Here is a 6031-nt window from a genome sequence, read left to right as displayed (position 1 = left end):
TGTTGCAATTCTTTTTTGTGTCTAGTTTTCCCTTCACCTAATGAAAGTTTTTGTTTTAGATGTTCTCCAGTTATCTTTGTTTAGTTCAAGACTAATTTTTCTTTCGGTTTCTTTTTTGCTTTAAACAGCTCCAAAATTTCTTGTTGCGATGTACCTCGCCCACTGTTTAAATGAACTGAAATTTAGATCGCAAGCATTACGATTTATTCGAATGCTTTCAGAGTCAAAAAGCGAAGGGAAAAGAAACGGGGATAAACCAATAGAACCCGGGTATTCAGTCTTTATATTTAAAGTCTTGGTACATTAAAATACCAAAGTTCTTATAAATATACAATTATCTGATATTGTTATTGGAGACATTGTTATCCAATTTAGTTAAGAATTTTGTGGGAATTTTTAGAGATTGAAACTATTTAACAAATGGACTGAAAGTCGCTGAAAAAAATTACTGGGGAAGAAATATTACATAATTTGACATCAACTTGATATGTTGACAGGTGCTGATTTTTTAAAGAAGACTCAGCACATTAAGTGAATAATTATAAATAATTTTGTAGTTAAAATTTGCTTTTTTTAGAAGATGAATGCGCATTTGTTTCAAATATAAATTTTGGAATAAAACTTAAATAGGGTGCTAATGTGTTGGCGTTTTTCGAAAGTTCGTTGAATTCAACTTTATGATTCGAACCATATGAGAAAATAGACTTTGTGTTTTAGATTTTGATGCTCCGAAAAACTGCCCCGAAGCGACAAAAGGTGGTATTATATTTACAGATACAAACTATCCGATAGTCCATTTTGGCTTTTCTAGTAAAATTATTCGGATTATAAATTCTACTACATCTGTTTTGGATATTCTAATCTATGGCCCCATACGAAATTCATAGTCATACTAGGTCATATATGATTCTTCTGATGGCGGTAAAGTAAGCCGCTGGGCAAATAAGCCAAATTTTGAAAAGAAGACCGAACCGAAAATTTCCGAGATAGCGGTATTATAGATTGTCTCCCATCTGCCGTGGGATGTAATCCGCTAACTGCGGGTCGGTTATATCGGTGGTCTCTAATAGCGCTGTCTCGAAAATTTTTGGCTTTCTTGACCTATTTTTTAAAATTTTACTTGCTTGCCGACCGGCGTGCTTGGTCGCCACCTTCTGTTTGAACATGATTTAAGTGGCTACGATGGTTGGCCGACAGGGGTTTTAGTCGCCAAGGAAATAATGAAAAATTTAGCCACCACTTATTGGTCGACAAATCGGATTGGTCAATATCTCGAAGTTGTCCAGCCATTACAATTGGTGTGCGGTCGGGTTGTCGGTTTAAATCCTTATTTCTTAGTTGCCGTCTACCCCCCGTCTGCCCTTCCCGTCTGTCCCCCCCCCCCCCCGTCTGCCCCTCCCGTCTGCCCCCCCCCCCCGTCTGCCCCCCCGTCTACCCCACCCCCCGTCTACCCCCATTCAATGAAAGCCATTATTTAGATCTTATGTAGGTTGCCTCCAATTTTTGCTCCATTTTTACAAGCAGAAAACTCTCGACCATTTCTCTTATATCTCTAATTATGAAAGTTTTTCGCTGATAGGGATGTTTTTCGATACAGGCTAATGCGGTTTGACCTATTTCAGGCAACCTCTTAGTTCACTATGAGGAACTTAACAACTTTGTCTTCAAAGAAACGTCTTTTGGGCCAGTTAGTAATCAGAAAAATTCCCTTACTAATTGAAGCACAATTCATATCCATAGACACTCAAAAAAACTTCAATTAAATTCAAATAAATCATGAAAAGAGGTAAAAATTACTGAAAGAAAAGTAGTGAATTAAGCTGAAAGGAAAGCGATCAAAAAGCGCTGAAGGTTTGCAAAAGATGAGCCGAATTGCAACTAAAAATAATGCAACCTGAACTTAAAAAATTTTTGCACAATCAGCGCATTTCTTACGAAATTTTACCACCATCATGACATCCATCCGAATACGTTTTGATAATAATCGAGCTCACCTCAATCTGGCTTCTGATAATTAAAGCAATAAAAAATTTACATTGTTGAGCTCTTTGTCAAATTATCATCAAGGAAAAAAAACTGATCATCGGCGAATTTTACAGTTGGTAGTTGTTGGCCATGCAGATAAAATATGAATATGTTACCCGACCCCTTTGAAGTCTTTGAGAAAACCTGAGAATTGTCAGAAGCTAAACACCCGTTGTGATTTTCACAGAGTCGTGGATTTATGTAAATTTACTTGAAACACTCAAGAGAAGGCTTTCAAATGCCAAATCTCTGCTGTGCCAGAATTTTTGGAATTTCGTTGTATTTGAAATCCCCGCCAGATTTTTCGGGTCGTTCCATTTGAAATCCCCGCCAAATTTTTCTGGTTGTTCCAATGCGCCCCATTATACCGAACAAGGCCTTTACATAGCGAGAAATTATCGTGGAATTTATGTGCGCTTGGTGTGTGCTAATATTATGCACGCCTACTAAATTGAGGGGACGCAAACTCAAAAGATCCAACTTTACAAAGCAGTGTAAGATTACCAAAACAGGCAAGCTGTGTGCTTCAATCGAGATTAGTAAGCTTCATAAAATCAGTGCCAAAATTTTGAGTTTTTTCTCTTGTGATAGTCGAGTAACCTATACATCAGAATCGAATTTTTCAGTCTTTGCTAATCTGGCTCTAGAGAAGATATCCTAGTGATTAAAAAATTTAAAAACTTGCAAGCATCTTGCATGCTATCTTCCAAGAAAATGCATACTTCTTGCAAGATTCGTGCAAGTTTTGAATCGAACTTGCAAGATTCTTGCAAATTTTTAATCCAACTAGCAAGATTCTTGTAAGGTTTTGAATCCTGCTTGCAAGAGTTAAATCCACATTTTTTTATTACCTGTGTAGTAGTCCTTAATTTTTGTAAAACGACATGGGAGATGGAGAGTAAGATATATAATTTAGGTCAAATTAGACAAGTTAATTAGGCGCTTGAGTTAAGCGTACTTTCTTAAAGTGTTATTGTTTGGCCGGCGCCAGAGAGATGATTTGAGTGAGATATCTTAAACAAACAAATTGATGAACAAAACATATTGAGCTGTCGATATATTTCGTTTACGTAGCAAAGTTGTATTTGTGCATCAGGCCAAAGTCCAAATGAGTGATTTAAATTTAGTTGAAAACTAGAGAGCGAAGATTTGAAGTGAACTAGATACTTTGATCAAAATTGAAAATTCAATTTGAACCAAATTGAAGTGCGATTTAGAATTTGCAAAGTTATTGGCAATTTCAAACTTGGTACACTCAACTCTTTAGGTTATGCTCATCATTGGACTCTGAAATTTTGTAAGGATGTTCCTCTGATGATTGTCCATATATAATAAAGATATGCGGCCGGTTACACCTTTTTGATCCTAGTTATTTAAGTAGAGTTTTGTTGATTTAGAGTAAATAAAAAGGCAATTTATCAGTTTTTTGAAATACCACCGAGCGGATGTTTCCCGCCCCCCCCCATGGAGGTTATATTAAGCGGACGTTTACCAAATTTTAATGGCATGTACATCCAATGGTCTTCTCAGGCTGGTATACCTTTCGGGCCAATCCGACCAGCTAACTCCGAGCTATTAACACCGGAAGTGTTGTGATTTGAAGGTTTTCGATATATTGAGCGAAAAAAATGACTGTTCGAGTATGATACAAGGGTAACTAATGGTTGCAATGGGTATTAAGTCCAGAGTAATGTAGCGCATGATCATGGGAAGGGTTTAGGAAGTTGTGGGAGAAATTTATTAGCATTTTGAAATAAGAATAGGCAGTTTTCACTAAAAATAGTTAACACCGAAATTGAAATCGTAATTTCTCTAAAAGTTGAAGTCGGATTGACCTGAAATTTGGGGGATAGACTAATTTGGGTACGAGGAATCCGATTTTGAGGTCGGATTTGACCCCACACTGACCTGCACGGAGCTAGCGCACGCCCGTGCTGCGGAACGTAAAATTTGAATTGCTCGATGAGTATTGGTAGTAGCCCTATGATTTTTGGAGGGTTAGTGTAACTTTTCAAGGGTTTTCGATTGGTGATATTTTCATTCCCAAATTCCGACCTGAAGTCGCTGCTTCGGGACGACCCGAGTGCCGAAAACCGGAAATTGGCCTTTTTGGGCGACCGAATGACTTTGAAATGGTAGTAATATGATAACCCGAGACAGTTAGTGACAAAAAATAACCACCCCGGTCAATTTTGACGAACTCGTATTCTTCGGGTTTCAGCACCCACGACTCGTTAAAAATTTTTAAAGTGCAAACGACTCGCAATGGCTGATCCGTTGGTCAAGAAACTTGGCAGGCAAGTTGGTGGCACCCTATATTTACTAGAAAACTTTACCCGAAGACGTTTTGACCACTACTTCGCAAGTTATTAAGTTCCGTAATTTGGGGTCATCCAGGAGGTTGATGAAAAGTGTGCGTGGTCATTGCTCGTGTTCTATTAGGAGTTAGATGATAAAAATTGGTGGGTAGGTGTAACTATGGTAGGACTTTCCGCTCCAATGGTTATTTTTACCAAAGTGACCCTTCATCCTTGACGAATGACCCCTGATTGACTCTTAGAGGTCAAATTTAGGGCTTTTACGAATATTAGACTTTTCGGCGGTTTTTAACTGGTGAATTGCATGAATTATTTTCGAAATTGGAAATTACAATTGGTCTTTGGTTTAGGGTTGAGTTTAGTTATTTATTCAACGCGCGATTTTTGACAGGGATTGATTGCAGCTAATTTATTTTATAGCGGAAACAGAGGTATAAGAACTTTTCAGAGCAACGTTCAATGTTTACTAAGCAAACACTGATTGACATGTCAAGTGCAAATATGAGATAAAGTGGAGTGGATTTGTTTACATAAGAGTCGAAAGGTCGTGTACTTAAGATAAGGAGAAAGTTGAACAATGGTTGGTAGCAGTTGAATGACAGAGCATAATTTGATATTGGTTATTTGCATAGCAAACAAAGCCCTCTTAGGGAATGTGACAGATTGCAAGTGTAAGTTGCAATGTTTACTTAAGAGATTAAGGTTTGTTTGCTTAAGATAAGAGCGTTTTGGTAGAGTATAAATTGAAGTAACACACACACACACGCACAGAGAGAGACAGACAGAGAGAGAGAGAGAGAGAGGGAGAGAGAGACTTTGGAGATTTTAGGAGAACTTCAGAAGTTTGGATTCGCACAAGTGAGAAATAGCAGGTGGCTTAGTGGGACTAAACTTTAAAAGCTAATGTGAAAAGCAGAGAGGATACTGACAGTTTAGTGAGACTGAACTCTGGCAGTTTGTAATTGCAAGACCAGTTGGGATACTGTGAGCGTTTTTAGTTTAGTTCATTTGGGAAGTGAACCACGGATATTGGTATTATTATTGTAATTACTATTATAAATTGTCTTGAATTTGTCTTTTCCATTGATGTGCAAGTAATTCTCTTACATTCGTTGTCCATATAACTAGAAATGATATTACGAGCCCCATTGTGAATTAATTTAATTCAAGGCAATCTAATTTGTAACAGCATACAAGAGTGGAAGAGGGGAAATTGCAGAGGAACAAAGTAACGCTTGCTTCACCAATTCAAAACCTTTGGTTTATTTTATTTGATCGATCTTCTGGGCGACAGAGTCCCCTCACTGTTAAGCCTAGTTAGAAATTTAGAAGACGACAACCTGACTGCAAGGGCGACTGGTGGAGCTGAAAATGAACGCTAAGGACAAGAAAGTAATTATATGTCGGAAAACAATCTCAAGTCAATTAAAAAACTGACTTGTTTTCCAGTATATATTTTTTCCACCCTCCTCATTTTTTTTCCGGGCTTGGGACCGGCAGTGGCGGAGTTACATATAATAACTATAGGAGGTTTGCGCAGAATGTCAATTTAGAATCTGTTGCTGTTGCTGAATTTTAAAACTTGCTCATGAGCGTTTGAAGCAATATTAATTGAATTTGGTAAAATTAATACGAATTCCTGCTACGCTATTATACTCAAATGCGCTTTCGATGAAGTCACATGGCTG

General features: G+C 37.7%; 1 protein-coding gene across 1 annotated transcript in view; it reads left to right on the top strand.

The window, feature by feature from the left end:
• Nucleotides 1-1649: 1649 nt before the first annotated feature.
• LOC142344558 (uncharacterized) overlaps nt 1650-6031 on the top strand; it is a 65806-nt gene continuing 61424 nt past the window's right edge. The window contains exon 1 of the mRNA XM_075396324.1: nt 1650-1687. The gene's annotated coding sequence lies outside the window, so the exon portion shown is untranslated. The remainder of the gene's footprint in view (nt 1688-6031) is intronic.

The sequence above is a fragment of the Convolutriloba macropyga genome, chromosome 1, assembly GCF_964194025.1.
Source record: "Convolutriloba macropyga chromosome 1, txConMacr16.3, whole genome shotgun sequence".
NCBI classification, from domain to species: Eukaryota; Metazoa; Xenacoelomorpha; order Acoela; family Convolutidae; genus Convolutriloba; species Convolutriloba macropyga.
Note: the sequence above shows the minus strand (reverse complement) of the source record. Positions and strands in the feature narration are given on the sequence as shown.